We start from the raw sequence: 25,878 nt of genomic DNA on the forward strand, positions 1-25,878 counted from the left end.
AAAGGTCGAATAGACATAAGCATGCCATTGTGCGTTCGACCGGGCAAAGTGTAAAAACCACCATTCTTACTACTCTCTAAGGGTGACCGTTACTTATCTACTAACTCTACTTAACCGGTTTATTAAAAATCTCTAGGAAAACCCTACCGAAAAATTTCGACAGAGTCTCCCCTGTACCGGTGACCATTTTCCATAATACAAACATAATATACTCAGCCACAGGCGGCTGGAAATATATCTCAATCAACCACGCAGTTTAATAAGAAATGAAAACTAACCACAACCACGCAGTTTAATAATTCAAATCATGCAGATAATGAAAAACCGAAAACATACTTCTTACTACATAATTTTCTTATCAACTTAATAAGAAATTAAACTAAACAATTTCTTAAACTAAATGAGTTCTTTAGCTAAGTCCCAAGGACCTCCATAGTCCACACATCACACACTCCTCTTGCATCTCCTTGTTGCCTTCCTTCACTGTATCTTTTCTTTCCCTTTATCTGCAGTAGGAGGAAATGCAGTCTATAAGCATAAAGCTTAGTGAGCACTATCTACTCACAAAAACTCGATATGCAAGTATATAAATAAAAACATGATAAAACTGAATGCTAACATATAAAATTACTCATGCTCATATATAGCAAAGAAAATCATGCTAACTGAAATGCTAATCATTGTATAGCTAAATATGCTCATAAACCAATAAGGGAAGCATACTAAACATGGAAAGCTACTAAACATGTAAAGCTACTAAACATGTAAAGCTACTAAACATGTAAAACTACTAAACATGTAAAACTACTAAACATGCAAAGCTAAACATGCTCATAAGAATAAAACTATAACAGCATGCTGAAAGCAAATAAAACTAAACATGATGAATAATCTAATAGCAAGAAACAAATAAAACTACTACTGCATGCTTCAAATAACAAGAAACTAAACTTTCTAATTCTAAACATATTTGAAGCTTGTTTAATTTGTTTCAAAAGTTATACTTTAATACTTCAAAATAATAATAAACTTCTTTTGGGCCCGGCATTGTACCAACTTTTTTTGCGCGCATCCTTAATAAGAGTCGAGGTAGCTAATCCCGAAAATACTAAGGAACTTCTAGGACTTGTGCCTAGGGGCATCTTGGAGCCCATCCCTTGGACCTTTTGTCCGGTACATGCCCTTTAAAAAGTAAAATACTTCTTTTCTTCTTAACTATTACTTCCTTATACTTGTTATTCTTTTAGCTCTTCTAAAATAAAATGCCTTGGCACTTCTTCAAGCACCTTGCGTGCTGCTAATCCTCAAATGCTGGAATTTAGGATCAGGTTTAAGACCTTGGTCTTTTCTTACTTATTACTTCTCATAATCTTCTAGAAAAGTATAACATGCTTGTGTAGTAGCAAGAAAAATCTAATTCTGCCTGCTTAACATTAAATGGCCAAAAATAAGTTCTTAAAACTGAATACTAGCATGATAACAAAAGATTTAACTTGCTGGAACTTAAAGAAGCCTAAACTGCTTACTTTCATACAAGTTGACTAGTTCATGATTAGCAAACCAGCAAGAAAATCAAACTTGTAATGTACAATATTGTTGTTCGTGCTAGTTAATTACAAAGGAACATCTAACTAAAATGCTAGTTAAACTGAAAATTTGCTCATGTTATTCTAATAACAAAGGAATCTAGAAAATAAAGGAAACCATCGCTGCATGGAATTAACAGAATATCATGCTTACTAACTCAACACAAAAAGGATCTAAACCGCTATGAATTGGTGGCTGTTCTTGCCCATGAATATGCACAACAGAACTTAACAGTAAGCTTCAAAAGGGATCATTCTCAGCCCTAAATGGTTGTTCATGCCTGCTGCAGATACCAAAGGGATACCAATGTACTGCTAATAGAATGAATTGCTATCAACTGAACAGCAAGAAGGCAAGCAAAATTTCCTTAATGAAACTAAAACACATGTTAATCAAATATGCTACAGCGAAGAACTAAAATACCCAAGAACTAATACTCTAGAACAATAAAGAATGTGAAGTACAGTGCTTCTCGTTATAGAACAAAAATACCAGAACATATCCTCTGGAAGCATAGGCATGTATGCTTTAACTACCAGATCTACACACCCCTTTTTAACCTCACGGCAGAACCCAAAAACAACAAGTGAAAACTCTAAATCAATGCCACAAGGAGGATTGTTCATGCTCGGCAAGGAAATGAAGAAGGCAAAATCGCGGAACTACTCCTACTGCAGGTGAGAAGCAACTCACCTTGCTTCTTTTACTTACAACCGAAGAAGATGAAGGATTCTAGGGTTCGGATAACTTGAGTTTTCGGCTTCTTCTTGCGCCCACAGATCCTCCTCGACGATGGTGGTCACACACGGTTGAGGACCCGTCGGAAAAGCCCTTCGTCGGCGCCGGAGAGAAAAAAACCTAGCCCCGTCGCCTCTTTCGCCCGAGCAGAAGTCGCGACGCCGTCGCGAGAAGAGAAGAGGGGTGAGGAAATTTTCGGTCACGGGAAAATACCTAAGTTCTCTTCTTATAACTAGGGTTCTTATTATCTAACTACTGCTTAAGTATTATTCACTCTCTCCTTATTTAACAATTGCCGCCAGCACAGCTGGTCAGGCGGGTTTTGCTCGGGTCAAAGGCCTCGGCTTCGAACCCTCAGCCGCGCACTTTTATTTCCAATTTATTTTAAACGTTCCAACTATAGCTTATATATTTGTCGCTGCCTATCTAATTAGTAGTGGCCGCTGGCGCAGCTGGTCAGCCGAGTTTTGACCCAAGCCAAAGGCCACAGGTTCAAATCCCCAGCCACGCCATTTTGTTTCAATTTATTTCCGTTTTTCCTTACTGCTTAAATATATTCGCTTCCCTTCTTAATCACAAAACAACTGCAGACCGGTTGGTTGGGCTGGTTTTGCTTGGGTCAGTCCGACTCGAGGTCGTGGGTTCGAATCTCACCTTCAACGTTTTTTTTTTAAAACTTCTTTCTTTTTGTAACCCTACTAAACGACCTCCAAAAATTACATAAAAATACTCTAAAAATTCTTTAAAAACTCTAGAATATTTTAAAAGTATTTTCAAATATTTTTATGGACTTTTAGAACTTGAAATAGGTAAAATTGGGTCGTTACAATTCCCCATACCTTATAAAAAGTTCGTCCTCGAACTTAGATCAATTCTGGATACTTCTGTCTCATACTGTCCTCACGCTCCCAAGTGATTTCCTCGTGCTTCTGGTTCTGCCAGATGACCTTCACTAGTGGCACTTCTTTGTTTCTTAATCTCTTGACTGCTCTGTCGACTAGCTGTGTAGGTCTGCTCTCGTAGCTAAGATCCTCTTGGATCTGCACTAATTGAGGCTGAATCACCTGACTAGGGTCGTGAATACACTTCTTTAGCATAGAGACATGAAATACGTTATGTATTGCCGACATGTCCCGTGGTAAATCCAGCTTGTAAGCTACTTTCCCAATCCTTTCTGTGATCAGGTAAGGTCCTACATAACGAGGACTTAATTTGCCCTTCTTGTCAAATCTCATCACTCCCTTCATAGGAGCAACCTTGAGAAAGACTGAATCCCTACGGCGTGTGTCAGCATAACTTTTCTGTCTACTCTGGGCAGTTTCAATCCTCTGTCTGATCTTCTGGATAGCCAGAGTAGTCTCATCTATCAGCTCTGTCTGAATGCCCAGTTCCACTTCCATCTCTATTCTTTCACCTGCTTCTTGCCAACAAAATGGTGATCTGCACTTCCTGCCATACAATGCCTCATAAGGAGCCATCTTGATGGTGGCCTGATAGCTATTGTTGTAGGCAAACTCAGCTAAGCACAGATACTTGCACCAACTGTCTTTAAAATCTAGTGCACAAGCCCTGAGCATATCTTCTAGGATCTGATTTACTCGCTCTGTCTGTCCATCAGTCTGAGGATGGAAGGCTGTGCTGAACTTGAGTTTGGTGCCTAGTGCATTCTGAACGCACTCCCAAAAGTGTGAAGTGAAGCGCCCATCTTTATCAGAAATAATAGATTTGGGAACTCCGTGAAGTCTGATCACCTCTTTAACATACAACTGTGCCAACTGCTCTATAGAGTGGGACACCTTGATAGCTAGAAAATGAGCAGACTTGGTCAATCTATCCACTATTACCCATATCGCATCATATCCATTTGTGGTTCTTGGAAGACCTATTATGAAGTCCATGGATATGTCTTCCCACTTCCACTCTGGTATAGGAAGAGGCTGTAGAACTCCTCCTGGTCTCTGGTGTTCTGCTTTGACCCTCTAACATGTCAGGCAGGTACTGACATATTTAGCTACATCTCTTTTGAGTCCAGACCACCAGAATCTCTGTTTCACGTCTTGATACATCTTGGTAGAACCAGGATGCATGGAATAAGGTGTACTATGAGCTTCTTCCAAAATTTTCTTTCTCAGCTCTTCATCATTGGGAACACAAAGGCGACTCCCCTGATAAAGAATTCCACTGTCTGATACTCGAAACTCCGAATTTCCTTCTTCCTGTATCCCTTGCTTGATCTTTTGGATGTCAGGATCTTCACGTTGCTTTCTCTGTATATCCTCAAGTAGGGTAGACTCTAAGGTCAATGCAGAGAGTTGCCCATAAATAATTTCAAGTCCGAAATCTGACAACTCCTTCTGTAGTGGCAGGGCTAATGATGACAAGGACATCAAGGATGCACTGGCTTTTCTGCTTAGTGCATCTGCCACTTTATTAGCTTTGCTTGGAAGCATAAGCTATAATTTTTCCTTCTTGCATGAGTACAGCTCCTAGGCCCATCTTGGAAGCATCACTGTAGATGTCAAAACTCTTGTCACTTCCTGGAACAGTCAGAATGGGAGCACTGGTCAGTCCCTTTTCAGCTCTTGGAAACTCTGCTCACATTTGTCTGACCATTCAAACTTCTTGTTCTTTCTAGTCAGGGCTATAAGTGGAGAGGCTATCATAGAAAAGTCCTCCACGAATTTTCTATAATACCCGGCTAGACCAAGGGAGCTTCTGATCTCCCTGACGTTCTTGAGTCTATGCCGATCGTTGACTGCTTCTATCTTGGCAGGATCCACTTGGATACCCTCCTTAGAAATGATGTGGCCTAAAAAAAATGCCACCTGACTTAACCAGAACTCGCACTTTGAGAATTTAGCATAAAGCTGTTTCTGCTGTAAGGTCTGCAGGACTATTCTCAAGTGCGTGTCATGCTCCTCTAGGGTTTTGGAATAGACTAGAATGTCGTCGATGAATACGATGACAAATTCGTCAAGATATTCTCTAAACACTCTGTTCATTAAGTCCATGAAGACCGCAGGTGCATTAGTCACTCCAAAAGGCATGACCAAAACTCGTAGCGTCCATATCTAATCCTAAACGCCGTTCTGGGTATATCTCTTTCTTTCACCTTCAGCTGATGGTACCCAGAGCGCAGGTCTATCTTTGAGAACACTGTTGCCCCTCTCAGCTGATCAAATAAGTCATCGATCCTGGGAAGGGGGTACTTGTTCTTGATGGTCACTTGATTCAGAGCTCTGTAATCTATGCACATTCGCTTAGATCCATCTTTCTTCTTGACAAACAACACAGGAGCTCCCCATGGTGAATGACTAGGGCGGATAAAGCCTTTGTCAAGCAGTTCCTGAAGTTGTTCTTGTAACTCGTTTAGCTCTGCTAGAGAAATTCGGTACGAAGCTTTTGAAATTGGCTCCACTTCTCTGTTGGGAGGTAGTCCAGGTAGCTCTTCTGGGAATACCTCTGGATACTCACAAACTACCCGAACTTTCTCCTGCTTAGGTCTTTCTTGTTATCTTTATCCTTCCAGTTCTGATTACTTGACTGGGATCCCTGTTTCCCCACTATCTTGTCTTCTATTTTGACTGGCTTGTGTTGCTTTTGTTGTGTCTTGTTGCTGTTCAGATAGTGCTCACTAATGCCCTGCTGACTAGCTCTTCACCAATCTATGGTCGGTGAGTTTCACTACTCACATTAGGTGTTATTTCTGGTCTCAGCATTAGGAGCATCAGTCTGACTTGTTCTTTCACTGTACTTACTAACTCTAGGCAAAGGTGAGCTAGCCTGTTAAATCTTTTAACCGCTTCTTCTACTGGTAGGTCACCTGGTCTAAATTTTATAAACTCCTCATAATATTTATTGGTGATCCGTTGGCGAAAGAACTCTTAGTAAAACTCTATCTCAAAGTCAACCCAGTTCATCTGGTTGACTGCTCTCTTACTCTTAACTCGCTCCCACTACATACAAGCATCTCCAGATAGGCAGAAAGAGGCACACTTAATGGTATCAACCTTCTCGACTTCTGGTCAGTCAAGAAGCTCCATTGTGCTCTCAAATGTCTTGAACCAAGCTTGGGCATCCCAGGGCTCAGTCGTTCCTGAGAAGCTTTCTGGTTTCAGCTTCAGCCACTGGATGAGATATGCTTCTTGTCTTTTAGATGCTGTGGCGACTTCCAAGGCAGCTGATGGGACTTCAATCACCACTGGGGTCTCCACATTAATGGTTGGGGGAGTGGGAGGAGCTGGCTTCTGATTGGCCATTAGATTGGCAATCACTTACTGCTGCTCGCTACTTGTCTCTGAAGTTGAGCAACAACTTCAGAGAGAATAGGCCCAAGGGTTCTGGGCTCTTCGTTCTCCTGAACTTGGTCCTCAGTATGAACAGTACGGGGATGTCCTCTTCTTAACATCTAATTATGCAGAGGAAAAGTCTTGATAGCTTCTCTAACCCTTCTAATCATACTTATATATATGAATAGAGAAAAGGGAAACAAAATCTTCTATCTTACTTAAGCATTCAAAAACAAATATTCTATACTGCAATTACTAATAAGGAAAGCAGAATAAAGAAATAATTTAAATACTTTCTTACTTGGAGACGGCAAGGATGATGCTGATGTGTGTGTGATGCTGGAGAATGGAACACTGCACTAATACCAACTGTAACGACCACCCTTCTTATTACTACTACTACTCTCTAAGAGTGACCGTTACTTATCTACTAACTCTACTTAACCGGTTTATTAAAAATCTCTAGGAAAACCCTACCGAAAAATTTCGACAGAGTCTCCCCTGTACCGGTGACCATTTTCCGTAATACAAGCATAATATACTCAGCCACAGGCAGCTGGAAATATATCTCAATCAACCACGCAGTTTAATAAGAAATGAAAACTAACCACAACCACGCAGTTTAATAATTCAAATCATGCAGATAATGAAAAACCGAAAACATACTTCTTACTACATAATTTTCTTATCAACTTAATAAGAAATTAAACTAAACAATTTCTTAAACTAAATGAGTTCTTTAGCTAAGTTCCAAGGACCTCCATAGTCCACACATCACACACTCCTCTTGCATCTCCTTGTCGCCTTCCTTCACTGTATCTTTTCCTTCCCTTTATCTGCAGTAGGAGGAAATGCAGTCTATAAGCATAAAGCTTAGTGAGCGCTATCTACTCACAAAAACTCGATATGCATTTATATAAATAAAAACATGCTAAAACGGAATGCTAACATATAAAATTACTCATGCTCATATATAGCAAAGGAAATCATGCTAACTGAAATGCTAATCATTGTATAGCTAAATATGCTCATAAACCAATAAGGGAAGCATGCTAAACATGTAAAGCTACTAAACATGTAAAGCTACTAAACATGTAAAACTACTAAACATGCAAAGCTAAACATGCTCATAAGAATAAAACTATAATAGCATGCTGAAAGCAAATAAAACTAAACATGATGAATAATCTAATAGCAAGAAACAAATAAAACTACTACTGCGTGCTTCAAATAACAAGAAACTAAACTTTCTAATTCTAAACATATTTGAAGCTTGTTTCATTTGTTTCAAAACTTATACTTTAATACTTCAAAATAATAATAAACTTCTTTTGGGCCCGGCATTGTACCAACTTTTTTTGCGCGCATCCTTAATAAGAGTCGAGGTAGCTAATCCCGAAATTACTAAGGAACTTCTAGGCCTTGTGCCTAGGGGCATCTTGGAGCCCATCCCTTGGACCTTGTGTCCGGTACATGCCCTTTAAAAAGTAAAATACTTCTTTTCTTCTTAACTATTACTTCCTTATACTTGTTATTCTTTTAGATCTTCTAAAATAAAATGCCTTGGCACTTCTTCAAGCACCTTGCGTGCTGCTAATCCTCAAATGCTGGAATTTAGGATCAGGTTTAAGACCTTGGTCTTTTCTTACTTATTACTTCTCATAATCTTCTAGAAAAGTATAACATGCTTGTGTAGTAGCAAGAAAAATCTAATTCTGCCTGCTTAACATTAAATGGCCAAAAATAAGTTCTTAAAACTGAATACTAGCATGATAACAAAAGATTTAACTTGCTGGAACTTAAAGAAGCCTAAACTGCTTACTTTTATACAAGTTGTCTAGTTCATGATTAGCAAACCAGCAAGAAAATCAAACTTGTAATGTACAATATTGTTGTTCGTGCTAGTTAATTACAAAGGAACATCTAACTAAAATACTAGTTAAACTGAAAATTTGCTCATGTTATTCTAATAACAAAGGAATCTAGAAAATAAAGGAAACCATCGCTGCATGGAATTAACAGAATATCATGCTTACTAACTCAACACAAAAAGGATCTAAACCGCTATGAATTGGTGGCTGTTCTTGCCCATGAATATGCACAACAGAACTTAACAGTAAGCTTCAAAAGGGATCATTCTCAACCCCAAATGGCTGTTCATGCCTGCTGCAGATACCAAAGGGATACTAATGTACTGCTAATAGAATGAATTGCTATCAACTGAACAGCAAGAAGGCAAGCAAAATTTCCTTAATGAAACTAAAACACATGTTAATCAAATATGCTACAGCGAAGAACTAAAATACCCAAGAACTAATACTCTAGAACAATAAAGAATGTGAAGTACAGTGCTTCTCGTTATAGAACAAAAATACCAGAACATATCCTCTGGAAGCATAGGCATGTATGCTTCTAACTACCAGATCTACACACCCCTTTTTAACCTCACGGTAGAACCCAAAAACAACAAGTGAAAACTCTAAATCAATGCCACAAGGAGGATTGTTCATGCTCGGCAAGGAAATGAAGAAGGCAAAATCGCGGAACTACTCCTACTTCAGGTGAGAATCAACTCACCTTGCTTCTTTAACTTACAATCGAAGAAGATGAAGGATTCTAGGGTTTGGATAACTTGAGTTTTTGGCTTCTTCTTGCGCCCACAGATCCTCCTCGACGATGGTGGTCACACACGGTTGAGGACCCGTCGGAAAAGCCCTTCGCCGGCGCCGGAGAGAAAAAAACCTAGCCCCGTAGCCTCTTTCGCCCGAGCAGAAGTCGCGACGCCGTCGCGAGAAGAGAAGAGGGGTGAGGAAATTTTCGGTCACGGGAAAATACCTAAGTTCTCTTCTTATAACTAGGGTTCTTATTATCTAACTACTGCTTAAGTATTATTCACTCTCTCCTTATTTAACAATTGTCGCCAGCACAACTGGTCAGGCGGGTTTTGCTCGGGTCAAAGGCCTCGGCTTCGAACCCTCAGCCACGCACTTTTATTTCCAATTTATTTTAAACGTTCCAACTATAGCTTATATATTTGTCGCGGCCTATCTAATTATTAGTGGCCGCTGGCGCAGCTGGTCAGCCGAGTTTTGACCCAAGCCAAAGGCCACAGGTTCAAATCCCCAGCCACGCCATTTTGTTTCAATTTATTTCCGTTTTTCCTTACTGCTTAAATATATTCGCTTCCCTTCTTAATCACAAAACAACTGCAGACCGGTTGGTTGGGCTGGTTTTGCTTGGGGTCAGTCCGACCCGAGGTCGTGGGTTCGAATCTCACCTTCAACGTTTTTTTTTTAAAACTTCTTTCTTTTTGTAACCCTACTAAACGACCTCCAAAAATTACGTAAAAATACTCTAAAAATTCCTGAAAAACTCTAGAATATTTTAAAAGTATTTCCAAATATTTTTATCGACTTTTAGAACTTGAAATAGGGAAAATTGGGTCGTTACACAAAGCTCGACTGAACTTAGAGGTATTCAACCTTGTAAACCTTTTAGTATACCATCGGCTGAGCAAAGGCCGAACAAAGGCCGAACAAAGGCTTTAAGTATAATGAGCAAACTTAGAGGTACTCAACCTTGTAAAGCTTTTAGTATATGATTGGCTGAGCAAAGGCCGAACGGACATAAGGATGACCTTGTGCGTTCAACCGGGCAAAGCCCAAGCGAACTTAAAGGTACTCAACCTTATAAAGATTTTAGTATATGATCGGCTGAGTAAAGACCTAATGGACATAAGGATGCCTGTGTGTGTTCGACTAGGCAAAGCCCGGTTAAACTTAGAGGTACTCAGCCTTGTAAAGCTTTTAGCATATGATCGACCGAGCAAAGGCTGAATGAACATAAGGTTGTCTATGTTCGTTGGATTGGATAAAGCTCGATCGAACTTAGAGGTATTTAGACTTATAAGATTCTCAATATACAACTACCTTAACAACTGGCCAGAAGGTATTCAATAGAAGGTATTCTCAATATACGATCGACTTAATGATTGGTCGGGATAAATTCAACAGAAGGTATGTTCAATATATGACCGGCTTAACGATTGATCAGGAGGTATTCAATAGAAGGTATTCTCAATATATGACTGGCTTAATGACTGGTTAAAATATATTTAGCAGACAAGTTGTCAACAACCTTATGACAACCTGTTAGACTTGTTAGGAAATATTCTCTTGAAGCTTCTTCATTAATCAGTTACAGCGATACACTCCTTTGCATATGTCATCAGGGGTGCAAGTTATAAATGACAAAGAAGGTATATCTGGTGTTAAAAAAAAATATTCCTGAAAGGATTATTACACAAAATATAGGTTGTACTTCTCTCATCTTCTAACAAACTCTAACAAATTGGGGACCACCTCATGATCATGGAGGTTATGTTCTTCCACTTTTCCAAGAGAGGAGACTAACTTGAGCATTGGAGGGCCTAGCTAGGATTCTCACACTGGGACTTAGGTCACTAACATTTTGTTGGCTCGTCTTACTATGCGCAGGATTGTTGAGGATTTCTCTTCAAATCTCGAGAAGCTCCTGTTCGTCAAACCATCACTTAACAGAGCCAGCATGCCATCTCATTGCCTACAGATAGGATCAAATTTTGCGTCGTCTATGGGAACTCCTTTCCTAAATCTGAAGCTTTACTATGGAAGAAGCTAGAAAACTCAATACCATAACCTTAACACAAGAAGATATGAAGTTACTTATCAATGCTATGTTAGTTAGAGCCCTAGAGCCAATCATTTGATGATTGTATTTTGGACTTATTGTATCATATTCTATATAAATAAAGGCATTTGGTTTTTGGTTATTATACTTACTTGTATTGGTGCCAAATAAACTAAGTATAATAACATTCTTGAGTAGACGGTTCTCACCTATATCAATCGGTTAGTTTAACCGATAGTGAGATGATATAGGGAACACTACTCTTAATCATTCCTAGTCGAGTATTAACATTCAGGGACAATGTTAATGCAATAATACTAGCATGTAGGTCAACTCGATGACTTGATCTCACAAGTCATGGATATAGAGATATTAAGTTGACACATGGGTATGCATTAGAGAATGTATACTGAATGACCCGCCATGAGAAAGTATCATGGATCGTTATATGAGTGTCATATACTTTCTCATGTGGCTATTAGTATGACTACTAGTCCTTAGACCTGAAGTCACCATGGTTCCCTACATAAGGAGTTATGTACTTTGGTTTCGTCAAACATCACCCGTAACTGGGTGGACCATAAAGGCGATTACTGGGTATGTAACAAATTATGCGGAGGGATGTGAGTGATGTAGATGGGATCTATCCCTCCTATATGACGGGAGAGACATCGGTATTCTTGATAGAGTGAGACCACGAAGTGCATGGCCATGCCCAAATGAGTCAATATAGGATATTGAGCTCATTTGATTGAGTGAGTTTACTTGGAGTTCAAGATTTAGATTGATTAGAGGATGACACGGTCTATGCCTCACATTGATCAATCTAGATGTCTAGGATAGAAGGACACTTGTCATATATTGTGAGGAGTCACAATTAGTAGTCACAAGGTGATGTTGGATCTCAACATTCTTGTAACTTGGGTAGTAATGATGTATTGCTAGATACCGCTCATTACTTATGTTTCTAAATGAGTTTAGGGCATTGCCAACGTTACAAGAACCTATTGGGTCACACACAAAGAACAAGTGGATGGAGATTAGGTTCATATGATGAACCAAGAGGATTAGATTCATTTGATGAATCAAATTGGATTAAGAGTAATCCTAATTGGGCTAATTGAGTTGGACTCAAGTTGATTCATGTGTTCAATGAGTCTAATTTAGATTATGACTCATTGAATCAATTTAATTAAATGAATTAGATTCATTATATTAAATTGGCTTGAATTAAATGGTTGGATTAGATCAACCATGAGAGAGATTAAGTCAAGTTTGACTTGACTTGAGAGGAAGATGAAGAGTCAAGTTTGACTTGACTTTATGCCACCTCATTGGTGAGTTGGCATTAAGTGGACCAATGATGATGCTCCACATCATCATGGTTACTTAAGTGAAGTGCCACCTCATGGGAGTTACCAAGAGTTGTGACTCTTGGTATCCCATGGAGGTTACAAACCACTTAATTAGATGAAAAGAGTTTCATTTTTGCAAGTGTAACTCTCATTCAAGTGATCTTCCTCCACCTAAGCTCTCTTCTTGCTTCTTCTCTTCTCTTGGTCGTGGGTTTCAAGCAAGGGAGAAGAAAGGAGAGTGAATCTAATCCAAGAAGAAATGTTAGTGAAAGTCACATAGAGATTTTAGAGAAGTGTGTTCTCTTCTTTTCTTTTCTTCTTCTTCCAATCCTACCCGAGAGCCCTAGAGAGTGCTAGCACACTTGTGATGCTCTCTTCTCCTGTAACGCCCCGCCCCTCCTGCTAAGACGACGGGGGGTTACTTACATTACTTAACAACTTAATAACTTATTACAGCGGAAGTCTTACTTGTACATTTTTGAAACATAGAGTCCACCTGTCATACTTAACATTATTTCAACACATATAGAGTAAACATGATAAAATGTCATAGAGTCCTATATAAACTAGGCATAATTTCCATTAAACAAAAGCAGGTCTTTTTTTTTTTCTTCTTTAGCCAGTCACTGCCACACACATCCTGCTAGCCCCTCCTGTTGCTCTCCTAGTTCATCCATCCTTTGCCCTTATCTGTGGTACAAGAAAGTAAGCTGTGAGCACTCATGGCTCAGTAAGTTCCTTTCATACTCACAAAAACCGTATAGCATGTCATCAATCATAAAACATACATCATAGCATAAGATATCATGGCATAACATACATGATCATCATACATGTCATAAGCATCATCATAGATATCATGGCATAATCATGGCATAAACACAAGGTAGCATGGCATATCATAACATGATCATCATAATTATCATGGTTTATTCCTAAGGTATATGCATGGTGAACTCTTAAACATACATCATGGAACATATGCATTATGCCCTTTTTTTTTTTTTAAAATGTATAGCATAGATACTTAAACATAATCTCAACATAAGAGGGGATCCCGGCTTGTACCACGTACATAAATGCGCGCGTCCTAGTAGGTTCAAGGTAGCAAGTCTTGAACCCTACAAGGCATACATATACTAGGCCCGTTTCTTAGTCCATCGACCTAGGGGCACTTAGGAGCCCATCCCTAACGAGGCCCGTTTCTTAGTCCATCGACCCCGGGGTGCTTATGGAGCCCACCCTTGGTACAAAGCCTTAAAAGTAAAATAGCATGTCATATCTACATAGTCCATATTACTCATGTCATATTCATATTATGAAGAGTGCTCTTGATCCCACTTATAGGGAAGCAACTCTTTTAGGCATAGCTTAACGTATGTATATTTGAGCACACAACATATCATGATTTTGAGCACACAACATATCATGAACACATGCATAATTAAGCATACAACCTATCATGAGTTTAAGCACACAGCATATAGCATATCATGAATTTGAGCACATAGCATATCATGAGTTTAGGCACATAGTACATCATGAATTTGAGCACACAGCATATCATGAAGTTAAGCACATAGCATATCATGACTTTGAGCACACAGCATATCATGAAAATAAGCCCATAACATATCATGAAATTTAGCACACAGCATATCATGAAAGTAAATACATGGCATATCATGAAACTTAGCACACAGCATATCATGAAAGTAAATACATGGCATATCATGAAACTTAGCACACAGCATATCATGATCTTAAGTACATAGCGTATCATGAAATTTGACCTAGCATACATAAATAGACATCACAGCATATCATACTCTTAACATATCATAAAGCATCGCATGTGAAGTTCATGGGAGAATCTAGTTAGGTCTTTAACCCTAGTAACAAGGGGTGGCCGAAACATGTAAAATGGTTTGGGTTAGCAAACAACAAAAAGAACAAGTGAACCCTAAACATTTATCATTTCTTAGAACATAAGGGACATCTTAAGCATGTTAGGTATAGGTTCCAAGCTTTCTAGTTCCTTTTTCATAACATGGCCGAAACCCATTAAGCCTTTATTTTGGCTATAAACATCATACAAGCATGAAAACCCTAACAATTGTCACATCACATTTCATGAGAAACAACTTGAGCATGTTTGATTTAGGTTCTAAGTTCTCTAAGCCTTTAACCCCAACATGGTCGAAACCCTAGCAACATGTTTCTAGGTTACATGTAACATAAAAAGATTGAACTTCATGTTGATACAGTCTGACCTGGCTGTTATTTTGATGTTGACACGGATTTAAGTTTGTATCAGATGTTAATTAAACTCGTTTTAATTAATGATCAAGGTTGATCGAGTGGAAGGGAAAAGTCCAAGTTGGAAACTTCGCACGCGAAGTCAGAGAGGGCTTGGTAGCTCGTTCTCCGGACTAGGTCAGAGAGGGCTCGGTAGCTCGTTCTCTGGACCTGACAAAGTCGGAGAGGGCACGGTAGCTCGTTCTCCGGACTAGGTCAGAGAGGGCTCGGTAGCTCGTTCTCTGGACCTGACAAAGTCGGAGAGGGCACGGTAGCTCGTTCTCCGGACTAGGTCAGAGAGGGCTCGGTAGCTCGTTCTCTGGACCTGACGAAGTCGGAGAGGGCTCGGTAGCTCGTTCTCCGGACTAGGTCAGAGAGGGCTCGGTAGCTCGTTCTCTGGACCTGACAAAGTCGGAGAGGGCTCGGTAGCTCGTTCTCCGGACTAGGTCAGAGAGGGCTCGGTAGCTCGTTCTCTGGACCTGACGAAGTCGGAGAGGGCACGGTAGCTCGTTCTCCGGACTAGGTCAGAGAGGGCTCGGGAGCTCATTCTGTGGACCGAATTAGGTCAGAATGATTCCATGGTACATTGGATCGGTCTGCCGACCGATCCAGTGATACATAAGACAGTGGATCGGTCGGCAGACCGATCCAGTGAAGTTGTAAAACTGAGTTTCCATGGATCGGTGTGGTGACCGATCAGGAAACACTCAGTAGCACACTGAGTGTAATCTGATCGATGCACTCAGTAGCACACTGAGTGTAATCTGATCGGTCTGTAGACCGATCAGAAGATGCTATTGCGAAGAGAAGAGGGAAGGATCGGTCATGGAGACCGATCCAGCTGCGGCCTGATCGGTCTCCACGACCGATCAGGTAATCTGTGGACCGATCAGGATATGTCCTGATCGGTCCATGGATCGGTCTGGTGACCGATCCACACATAATCTGATTTGTTCGATGTTCTGCGATTCCTCCACTGCATCTGATTTGTCTGATTCATGTGATATAATCCTCTGTGCTGTTAGTTTTTGAGTTTGCAGGATTACAGGCACCATTCCAAGCATAATTTCAAATTAAGTGCATAAGAGGAATACAACAAATGGACTTTCTGCTGTGATTCACGGCGCATGGTGCATTTCAAGTATCAACGGCTACTGGTGAGATCTGGCTGTGATCTGCTTTGCTCCTGGTGATTGGTTTGAGCTCAGAAGACACCAGTGAAGACTATAATTTCATTGGTGTGAGTTCAGAGGACCAGGTAAGGAGAAAAAGGGATTGGCTGCAGCGATGATTTTGTGCAGATTTACCACGATCCGTGATAGCAGAGAACAGGGGGCTTAAGAAGCAAAAAACAGCGAGAGTAAAGTAGCAGAAGCAAGCAAGAAAGTGAAAAAAACGTTCTGTTGATTGTTGTGGTGTTCTTGAGCTCTCGAGTGAAAAACTGTTGTCTTTGAAGTTCTCTGTTTCCACTGATCCTCGCGTGGTTGTAAGCTTTAGTTCATTCTTCTGTGCCACCGAGGTCTGTAAGTCTTGTGCTTTAACATATATATTTCTTGAGACTTTGTGGAGAGGTTACTCCACCGAGAAGGAGGATCTTTAGCTGAAATTTATCTGGGGTGCGATCTACCGAAGATCAAGGATTCGTCCACCTTACGGACACGCCGAGGAGTAGGGGTAAGTTATCCCCGAACCTCGTAAATTCGTGTGTTAGTGTCCTTGTTTCTTTTTGTTTTAGTTTCCTAATTCCGTTGTGCTAACAAGTTTCCTTATAGAAATTGTGTTTAAGTTTTTTAAAAAGGCTATTCACCCCCCTCTAGCCATCTAAGATCCTAACAAGTGGTATCAGAGCCTGGTGCTCTTTCAACTAGACTAACATCCTAAGGAGCAAGAAGATGGCAATGAAGGAAGGATTCAGCACCAACAGACCACCCTTCATCGATGGAGCAGATTTCTAGTATTGGAATAGCCGCATGGAGTATTACCTCAAGACTGATATCTCCATGTGGTTCTCGGTCAAGGAAGGCTTCACACCACCGAAGGACGAAGAAGGTAAGGAACTCGATTCATCAAGGTGGTCTACTGAACAAACTCGTAAAGGGCAAGCCGATGCCAAGGCAGTAGTCACCTTACAATGCGGGATTGCCAAGGATCAACTCGTCAAGGTAGGTCCATTCTCGAGTGCAAAAGACTTATGGAACAAGCTTATCGAGCTCCAAGAAGGAACTCGTGATTCTCGGATAGCCAAGAGGGACCTATTCTTGAATCAACTACAAAATCTCACTATGAAGGAAAATGAAACGGTAAGTGAACTACATGGGAGGTTCAAGGAAATCATCAATGGTCTACATTCCGTGGATGAACGCGTGGAGAATCGCGATCTAGTAAGGTACGCTCTTAAATCCTTTCCAAGGAATGCCTTGTGGTCATCTATGGTAGATGCCTACAAGGTTTCCAAGGATCTTTCCATTGTAAAGTTAGATGAATTCTTTTGTGAAATGGAACTTCATGAACTTGCTAACAAAGGTTAAAAGGAGAAAGGTATAGCTTTGGTTGCAGGAGAAAAGAGCAAGGATGGGAGAAGAAAGAAAGGAAAGAAGAAGGAGAAAGAGATTCTTTCATCCTCATCCTCCTCCGAGTCCGATGATGAAGGTGGATCATCATCAAGCGAGATGGCAAATTTTGTGAGGAGGATCATGAGAAGAAGCAGGAGATACAAAGGTAAGACTGTAGATCAAAATATTGATAAGTCTAACGTTACTTGCTATGAGTGTAGCAAGAAAGGCCACTACCGGAGTGAGTGTCCAAAACTCAAGAAGGAGGAACCGGCCAAAAAGAAGGAGGAGAGAGCCAAGAAGAAGAAAGCTCTGAAGGCCACTTGGGATGAATCTTCCTCAAGCTCATTGGAGGAGGAAGAGAAGAAGGAGAAGAGTATTCGACAATTGGCACTTATGGCAAGGGAGGAGTCCGAGTCTGAGAGTGATGACTCAAGCACTTCAGCCGCGACTTCATCATCTTCGGATGATGAAGAGGTAACCTCTTCTCACTTAGAAAAATGCTATAAGACTATTACACATTTGTCTACATTGCTTAAAAAATCAAAAACAGAAAATAAATCATTAAAAGAAGAAGTAGAAAACTTGAGAGCTCTTAGGGAAGATGAGGTTGATGACCTACATCTAGAGCTCCTTGAGGATGAGAACAAGGCCTTGAAGGGTGAGGTTGAGAAACTCAAGAAAATGCTTGAGAAATTCTCAACTAGCTCTAAGACCCTAGACATGATTCTAAATGCCCAAAGGGCGGTCTACAACAAGGCTGGATTAGGATACCAACCTAAGGAGTCTAGCTTTATTTCTTTAGTGTCAAGAACCCAATTTCATAGATCGCATGTTTCTAGGGTTCATGAGACTAGGAAGAAGGTAACAAAGGCATGGGTGCCTAAGTCCTTTATTGTAGATGCATTAGGTCCCAAGATTTGGGTACCTAAAACATCTATCTTTCGTGTCTTGTAGGCATTGGTAAAGGGGGAGCGTCTATCAACTTGGTTTGTTGATAGTGGATGCTCCAAGCACATGACCGGGGACAAGTCACTATTTTCTACCATTCAAAACAAAAATAGAGGTAATGTGTCTTTTGGTAATAATGGTAGTCTTAAGGTTATAGGAGTTGGAGACATTCATATATCCGAATGCCTCCAAATCAAGAATGTCCTTCTAGTCAAGGGGATGACTTTTAATCTCCTAAGTGGCAGTCAATTGTGTGATACCGGTTACACAATTGAGTTTCATTCGAGTCAATGTCTAGTCAAAAACATTGACACACTTGACACGGTACTAGTAGGCACAAGGGTAGATAACATTTATCAAGTTTCTTTTAAAAGTGCTACTAATGCTCTTGCTAAGTGTTTCATGTCGAAAGAAGAAGAATCGTGGCTTTGGCATAGGAGGTTGGCTCATGTGAACATGAAGAATATCCGAAAGCTGGTCAACAAAGGGTTAGTGCAAGGCTTACCAAGCATCAAGTACCAAAAGACCAAATTGTGTGATGCATGTCAGAAGGGTAAGCAAACTAAAGCGCCTCATAAAGGTAAAAGCGCTGTAAGTACAACCACTGCTTTAGACCTATTACATATGGATTTGTTTGATTACAGTAGTGTTATTTCATTGAATGGAAGTAGATACTGTTTTGTGATTATTGATGACTTTACTAGGTATACATGGACCTTCTTTTTGAAAACTAAGGATCAAACCATAGATATCTTTATTTCCTTTTGTAGAAGAACTGAAAATGAAAAATCAACAACAATTAAAACCATTAGAAGTGATCATGGTGGGGAATTTCAAAATCATAGGTTTTTAGAATTTTGTCAAGAAAAGGGATATAGGCATGAGTTCTCTACTCCAAGGACCCCACAGCAAAATGGGGTTGTGGAGAGAAAGAACCGAGTCTTACAAGAGGCTGCACGAAGTATGCTCAATGAGTACTCACTACCGAGTTACTTATGGGCTGAAGCTGTAAATACAGCTTGCTATGTGCAAAACCGAATCCTGATACATAGGTTTTTAGGAAAGACTCCCCATGAACTTTGGTTTGGAAAATCCCCTACAATTAAGCATCTTAGGGTGTTTGGTTGTAAGGTGTTTATTTTGAACACCAAGGACCATCTTGGAAAATTTTCGGCCAAGGCTGATGAAGGGATACTGGTCGGGTACTCGCTCACCAGCAAAGCCTATCGAGTCTACAACAATAGGACTAAATTGATTGAAGAGTCCTCTGATGTAGCTTTTGAAGAAATCCCTAACTTAAATGATCAATCAAGGGATGTAGGAGAAATTCAACTTGAACTTAGAAGGCTAAGTTTGAATGATCGAAACATAGAAAGAGTCGAAGTTGACTCTGATGATGATGAATAAAGGCAACAAAGAACTCAATCTTATCCTTTGCCTGATATTGAGTCCTTGCCTGTGCCTAGTGAGACCATTCATGAGGCACCACCAACACTAAGACAATCTAGGATAGCCACTAGTCATCCCCAAGACCAAATTGTGGGAGACATCTAACAAGGGGTTAGGACTAGGTCATTCTTTAGAAATGAGTCTAATGAAGTCGCATTGATTTCAGAGATTGAACCAAAATTAGTTGATGTGGCATTGCGCGATCCTGATTGGATCATAGCTATGCAAGATGAGTTATGTCAATTTGAAAGGAGCCAAGTGTGGGACTTAGTTCCTAGACCTAAGAAGACCACCATTATTGGAACTAAATGGGTCTTCAAAAATAAGTTAAATCAAAAGGGAGAAGTTGTAAGAAACAAGGCAAGACTTGTAGCCAAGGGCTATAGTCAAGTCGAAGGTCTCGATTATGATGAGACTTATGCTCCCGTGGCCCGATTAGAGTCCATTCGTTTGATGCTAGCTTTTGCTGCACATAGAGGTTTCAAGCTCTATCAAATGGATGTTAAATCTGCCTTCTTAAATGACTTTATTAGAGAAGAAGTCTATGTTGAACAACCACCGGGGGTTTGTGAATACCGAAGCTCCAAACCACGTGTACAAACTCAAGAAAGCACTTTATGGGCTTAAACAAGCACCACGAGTTTGGTACGAAAGGTTGTCAACATATTTACTAGAAAAGGGTTTTGTAAGAGGCCAAATAGACCCAACACTATTTCTGCGTAGAGATGGTGAAAACATTTTTGTAGCCCAAGTGTATGTCGATGACATCATTTGTGGATCAAATAACAAGGGCTATTTGAATGAATTTATCACTCACATGGAAAGTGAGTTTGAGATGAGTCTAGTAGGAGAATTGACATTCTTCCTTGGACTGGAAATCAAACAAACTCGAGATGGAATTTATGTCCATCAGACGAAATACACTCAAGAGATGCTCAAAAAATTCAACATGAGTGACTCTAAGGAAGTGTCCACTCCAATGGCAACAAACACTCGTCTTGACAATGATGAGAGTGGGAAACCAGTTGATCTAACGCAATATAGAAGCATGATCGGTAGTCTTCTATATCTCACAGCTAGTCGACCGGACATACTTTTTGCTGTGGGCATGTGTGCTAGATATCAAGTTTGTGCCAAGGAATCTCATTTAACTGCAGTTAAGAGAATTCTAAGATATCTCAAGGGCACAATTAGAGTAGGTCTTTGGTACCTCGTACGGAGTCTTTTGATTTGATAGGCTATACCGATTCCGATTATGCTGGATGCAAATTGGATCGGAAAAGCACTAGTGGAGGTTGTCAATTCTTAGGAGCATCATTGGTTAGTTGGTCAAGTTGGAAGCAACATTGTGTTGCTCTCTCCACGACCGAGGCTGAATACATTGCCATGGGAGAGAGTGTATCACAATTGTTGTGGATGATTCACACTCTAGAAGATTATGGACTTTCATATAAAGGAGTGCAAGTGTTGTGTGACAACATTAGCACAATAAACCTAACGAAAAATCCAGTCCATCATTCTAGGACCAAACACATTGAAGTGCGTCATCACTTCATTAGAGATCACGTAGCTAGGGGAGACATTGCACTCACATATGTTGAGTCAAAGTCAAACCTAGCCGATATTTTCACCAAACCTCTTCCGGAAAATGAATTTAGTCATTTAAGGAGAGAATTGGGAATGTGTTTGGCTCAATAAGTCATTTTGACCACATCATGATCAATAAGGACAACTACAGATGACAAGAGAAATTGGGAAATTAATTTGGGCAACTTGGAAACATCTCACACAAACTATAAGGTTTAACAAAATATTTTTGGTTGCTAGAAATGGGGTGAGATGCTAGGATCAACCAAATTATTCAAAATGTATCATGCATCCCTTGAATAATTAGGTTGAAGAGACATAAATTGAGTATGGGGAAGACCATTACATAATTCATGTGTATTTGGTTCCTAGATCTTACTCATATATTCCAACCAAGGAATCTTGGTTGGACTTTTGCCTAGAAATTATCCAATTATGGTTGTTGGTTGATGTGTTGATTGGTATTGTTGTTTGATTCATTTCATGATCTTGTTTGATAATAAGATAGGTTGTTAAAGGAAATAATAGCAATTTGAATATATTTTAAAAAAAAATTTGAAACTGATCATAACAATCCTAAGTCTTAATTAATACCTTGGTTCACTATAGGTAATAGTTTTATAAGGTTTTCTGAGATTGGAATTCTAAGATTCCAAATGTCTGAGTTTTTGGTTTTAAAGTCTGAAACTTTCGGGCTCTAAACAAGCTCAGACCGTAAGAGCTCATTTTTTGAATATATTTGTGGGTGTTGACTCTTAGGTTCTAGGTTATGAATTTGGGAGGTTCTGAGTTCTTGAGTTCTGAACTTTTCAGAATTCTCGATAGACAACGGCGCAAAATTTCAGTTACTAAAATTGCTGAAATTTGAAATCACTGATTACCAGACACTGATCGGTCCAAGGACTGATCAGGATGATATCTGATCGGTCTCTACGACCGATCAGGTGAGTTCCACCTCTCTGTTCGATATCTGATCGGTCAGCAGACCGATTAGGGGTTCTGGCACGTATCACTAGTTCCTGATCGACCTCTGATCGGTCCGGGGACCGATCAGGAGGTTCCCTGATCGGTCTCCACGACCGATCAGGAGGCTCTGGCACGCATCCACCTCTGATCGGTCCAGGGACCGATCAGGAGGCTTCTTGATCGGTCTCCACGACCGATCAGGACACTCCCTGACCGATCAGGATTTCTCTTGATCGGACAGCCGTCCGATCATTTCATCAACTGTATACCCATCAGTAAACCATTAAAACTTCCCGATCCCTTCTTTTCTTCTTTCACGCGGAACCCTAGCCGACTCCTTCCCTCACCTCACTCTTTCTCTTCTCGTTGCACGCGGACCTCTAGCCGAACCCTAGCTGAAGCTCTAACTCTCCGAAACTCTAGCCAAAAGTTCAATGGCACCAAGGTAACTCTCTACCTCTCTAGAACGTTGGCAGTTCAGTTTCATTTCTAACCATATATGTTTTTGTTGTGCTGGTGGCTCCGGTGCTCACTCATTGCCCCATTTTACCACTTTGTTAAACCTTAGAAAGAAAGTAGTGGGTGAAGGGACCTCTAAATCTAAGTCACCTGAGAAATCCAAGTCCCAGGCACCCTCCCGACCTCAACCTTCCTCTTCGTCAAGATTCCCGAACCGCCAGTTTGAGCAAGCATTTCAACAGAGGACATTCAAGCTGCTTCCATGTCGATCTATGGATCGAAAGTACATGGATGAATTTTGTCCCTCTGTATCCGAAACCCTAGCCTATTATAAACTTGACTCGGTCGTCTACCTAGAAAGGGACATCAACTATGATCTAGTCTCTAAATTCTATAACAATTTTCATCAGAACGGTGATGGTGTTTATAAAACCCGAGTCGCTAAAAGAACTATCGATTTCTCCATCAGAGAATTCTTTGGGTATCTAGGTTGTCGGATGTGTTCAGGAGATCCTTTTCCCATCTATCCTGATTTACCAGAGTCATTACCTCCTCCACTTGATGTCTCACCTGATTCCATCTATGAGTATTTCTTTGGACACCCTAGACCGGATGGACTAGATGAGCTAGATGTTGACTTCCCTACTTTTGCAGCCTTGAGATTATATCCTCAAGACTACATTCTTTTTAAGATTGTCACGAACTGCCTTCTACCTATCACATCTAAACCATTATCTGAGATCCGACCATATCATTGTCTTATGCTTTATGGTTTACGTCGGCGTCTCGATTTTGACATTATGTCCAGCATCTATTCTTCGATCATCTCCTATTCTCAGCCTAGCAGCTCCACCGTTTATATGCCTTATGGGCATATAATTACCGATTGGCTCGAGACCCTTCAGATAGATGTGTCTAAGGGTAGGATAGTGAATGTAACACCCCTATAAAGCCTAGATAAGAAAGTAAGGATAATGAGAGTTTGAAGGTAGTGAAAAGAAGGTGTAAATATTCTAAGTTGGATATTAAGATGGGAAGGATTTAGATGATTAAAACTTTATGAAAGAAAATAAAGTTGAGAATATAAATCATCTATATTTATAATACATGGAATTAATGTAAACAAAAGGAAGGAATATGAGATAATATATATGTGTATGAAATATTTATGCATAATGCATAATATGGTGATATATGAATTATTATGTACAAAAGAATATCAATAATATGTTAGAAGAGAAATAGGATTGAACCTTGGACCTCTTGTAAGGAACATGTATAGGATATCAAAGGGGATAGGAGAATTATTGATAAGGAGAGAAAGGACTAAGTAGTTAAGAATAAGAAAGGATTCTTTTTACTTAAAAGGAAAAGGAAGTAAAAAGAAGTAAAAATATACATAACCAAGTTTTGATCCTTGGTTCTCTTGTGGATGCATGCATATGTTAACCAAGTGTGATAGGAGAGGATATTGTAAGAGGAGATATAGGAATTTTAATTAAAGGAAAGAAAAGAGAGAAATTAAAGGAAAGAAAAGAGAGAACTCAAGAAGCATTTCTCTAGAATATTCTTATCATTAAAGAGGAGAAATAAATAAGGAGGATGAATCAAGTCAAGTTTTCCTCCCCTCATTTTAGTATAAATAGGCATGGAGGGGTGGCTTCATCCTCAACTCACTCTCCTCCTCTTCCCCTAGAGGTGCCGAGACACTCCCTCTTTTCTTTCTTTCTTTTTGTTGCCAAGCAACACAAGAGGAAGAAGCCTCCTCTTCTTCCTCCTCCTCTCCACCAAAAGACCTAGCCACTTCTTCCTCCATTGGTGCCGAGCAAAGCAAGCAAGGAAGAAAGGTCCACAAGCAAGTTCTCAACTCTAGGAAACTTAAGCAAAGAAGGTAAGCTTCCCCTCACCTGTGGTACAAGGCTTTTATGTGATTTTCGGATTTATAAGGATTAGAAAATCTAGGAAAGAATTTAAGAAAATTCGGCTAAAGAAAAGGTTTTAAAATCTAAGATGATTTAAACAAGACATCATTTCATGATAAGATTTTCTATGCTATGTAGAAGGATTCTTTTCCATGATTTTATACTGATATGATGTATGATCAGAGGAGTATCTAACCCTAGGATTTAACCAAAAATATTTTAAAGAGGCTAGGAAGATTATTGTCTAACCAAACTAATGCAAGGTTCCTTCTATGAAATGCTAAGGACCTTTCTATAGTTTTCTTGCTTGGAAATTAATTGGAACCAAAAGAAAACTCACTTGTATGCTTCGGACCAGAAAGGTTAAGGGTTAGAAAGACCTTCAAAAAAAAAATTTAAATAAACATGCTCCTATGATAGGATATAAAGTTTCTTAAAGGGTGTTCACATTGCTAGAAACTCATGAACTCTTTTTAGGGTTTTTCGGCCATGATAAAAGGGATAGCTTAGATTAGCCTAAACAAAAATATTAATATGCTCAAGACCTCTGTGATATTATGAAATGAAAGTTGATTAATGCTCTCATGTTTAATTGGAATGTAGAAAATTAGTTACATGATATAAGACATGTAAGATCACAAGAGTCCTAGCTTGTTTATGATCCAATTTTGTGTATGATGTTCTTAGTAACTTTTTCCATGATATTTACTTAGGCTTTCCATGCTTTAGGACACTTAAGAAACCTAGCTTAAGGACTGGTAGGTTTCGGCCATGAAGGAAAATAAAAGAAAAAGGGAAAGAAACCTAGGAAATGCTATACATAATGAGAAGAAATGAAATTATGTTATGTAATATGCCATGATATGTTATAGCATAGGAAATTCTATACATAATGAGAAGAAATGAAATTATGTTATGTAATATGCTATGATATGTTATAGCATAGGAAATGCTATACATAATGAGAAGAAATGAAATTATGTTATGTAATATGCCATGATATGTTATAGCATAGGAAATGCTATACATAATGAGAAGAAATGAAATTATGTTATGT

This window comes from Zingiber officinale, chromosome 1A, assembly GCF_018446385.1.
Source record: "Zingiber officinale cultivar Zhangliang chromosome 1A, Zo_v1.1, whole genome shotgun sequence".
Classification (NCBI taxonomy): domain Eukaryota; kingdom Viridiplantae; phylum Streptophyta; class Magnoliopsida; order Zingiberales; family Zingiberaceae; genus Zingiber; species Zingiber officinale.